This window comes from Saimiri boliviensis, chromosome 4 (genome assembly GCF_048565385.1).
Source record: "Saimiri boliviensis isolate mSaiBol1 chromosome 4, mSaiBol1.pri, whole genome shotgun sequence".
NCBI lineage: Eukaryota > Metazoa > Chordata > Mammalia > Primates > Cebidae > Saimiri > Saimiri boliviensis.
In genome coordinates this window covers 47,907,240-47,909,576 of record NC_133452.1, presented here as the reverse complement: position 1 = coordinate 47,909,576, position 2,337 = coordinate 47,907,240, and the positions used below count along the sequence as shown (strand labels likewise).

The following is a 2,337-nucleotide window of genomic DNA, read 5'->3' as shown; positions in this document are numbered from 1 at the left end:
AGAACTGATAAATAAAATGATTTGTTAGTTCTTCGGGGGAAAAAGTAGATAAACTTGTATCTAATTCAATCAAGAAGGGAAAAAGGCACATGTACTCGAAATAAGAAATTACTAGAAAATAATCAGACGCAGAAAGGACATGCAAGTCATCTTAGGAGATTACTTTGTTCAATTCTCAATCCCACTCAAATAAATTTGAAAATCTAGATTGAAGTGACAATTTGGGGGGGGGGGGCAGATATAATTTACCAAACCTAATTCTAAAAGAGTGAGAAAGCATTTTTAGTATCTTCAAAGATAATACAGAAGATTTTATGGAGCACGCCTGGTGACAGGAGCCAAGGCAGCGCCGCAGGTGGGCCCCGTTCCCCTCTCCCGTCCCTTCCCTGGTTGCCGGTTGCTTTTCCGGGCCCCTGCACCCCGCAGCCCCAGTCCCGCCATGTCCCAGAAACAAGGAGAAGAGAACCCCGCGGAGGAGAACCGCGAGAAGCAGAACACGCAGGAGAAAGAAGCTGTTCTCCCGGAGAGAGCTGAAAAGGCAAAGCTGAAGGCCGAATACCCAAGCCTGGGACAAAAGCCTGGAGGCTCGGCCTTCCTCATGAAGAGAGTCCAGGAAGGGCAGAAGTACTTTGTCTCAGGAGACTGTGACATGGTCAAAGCCACCGTGAAGAATGAGCAGCTGCCGAGTGCAGAACCCGACGAGAACCGTGGTGACTGGTGACCGCCTCCCTGCCCCGCAGGATCTGTCTGCTCCAGAGAAAGTCCTCGCTCCTCCCAGCAAGCTTGCCGGTGGCCAGGTTGAATGATGCTGCCCGGGGCTCTGCCAGATCCAGGGACGCTGCCCCCCTCCTCGCCAGCCCTTCTGACCCCTGCTTTTGCAGCCAGGGGTCAGGAGGTGGCTCGGGTGCGGGCTGGAGAGAAAGAAGCCCCTGCCCGTTGGTGTCCCAGCACATGGAGCCCCTTGGGCTGAGCACCAAAACCTTGAACCTTTTTTGTTTCACCTTGTTTCCAAATAACAGTTGGGAGAAATCTCGACGAAATCCTGGGGGTGGGGGTGGGGTTGAGAGGATGGTGTGGGAGAGATAGGGAGGAATAGGAAAGAGGGCTTGGAGTTGGTAAAAACATGCCTGAACTCTCCTCCTCCTTAACCATGTGGCTGTGTGGGGTAGGCGTGAGGGAAAGGAAATGGAGTAGACTGAAGATAAGGGGTTCTAGCTGAGCTCTGTAGATAAATGCTTTGTTTCAGTGTGGCTGGAGACCTGCGTCAGATAAAAGAAACTCCATCCACACGAACAGATGCAAACAGGTCCTCTGGTTCTGCAGAGCCAGCTGAGAAATCATCATTTTAAAAAGTACTGTCCTTGAAATAGATTTGCTATGGGGAGAAAGGAAGTGACTGTGGGAGAAAGGAGCCGTGAGCGTGGGGAACCCCACAGAGCCCAAAGAACTTTTTCAGTGTTTGAAATAAAGGAAACAAAACAAAAACCCATGAAAAAACCCAACCCAGAAAAAAAAAGTATTTTATAACACTCAAATTCCATTTTTGATAATAAATTTAAAATAGAAATAGAGGGATGTTTTTATGACATAGTAAAATATACGTGCTTCAGTATCAATACTAGGATTATGCTTAATGGTGAAACACTAGAACAAGTTGCATTAAAGTCAAGGATATTCACTATAACCACCATTATTTAATATCGAACTGGGTGTCCTAGCCAGACTATTAGACAAAAGAAAGAAATTAGAGTTATAAACATTAGAAAGGAGGAGATAAAGCTACCAATTGTACATAATTTTATTGTCTTTCTGGAAAGTTCAGGAAAATTGCTAAAACATAAAAACAAAAACCTTTAAAAGCAATAAAGAAAATCAGTAAGTTTTTTTGGAATAAAATCATTTGTCATTCAGACAACAATCAGAAACATTTTAGAAGAGACTAACACTGTTAGAAAAGATTAAATATCTGTGAGTACAGTATGTGCTATGTATAAGATGGATATGAAAAAAACTTTAAATCTCTATTGAAGCACCTGCAAAAAATATTAACAAAATATATTGTGTACTTAGATAATAAAAGGAAACATCAACCACATCACTTTTCACTAAGTTATAATTCATAAATTCAGTATGACTCACATAAGAAATAGGAATTAAAACTGGTCAAGATGGTTCTCAAGTTTTCTAAAAAATACATACAAATAAAAAGTAACAGGAAAAATAGAATTGGTAGTGGAGATTGTTAATAGCTCCCAAGATATTAGAATGCTTATAAAGTTACAAGGAATTAAACAATGTGACAGTCATGTGACTAGACATATCAATGGATAAAATAGG

The 2,337-nt window shown here is 42.4% G+C and overlaps 1 pseudogene; it reads left to right on the top strand.

Annotated features, from left to right (window-relative positions):
* Positions 1-439: 439 nt before the first annotated feature.
* LOC101042075 (alpha-endosulfine pseudogene) lies at positions 440-806 on the top strand (annotated as a pseudogene).
* Positions 807-2,337: the final 1,531 nt, after the last annotated feature.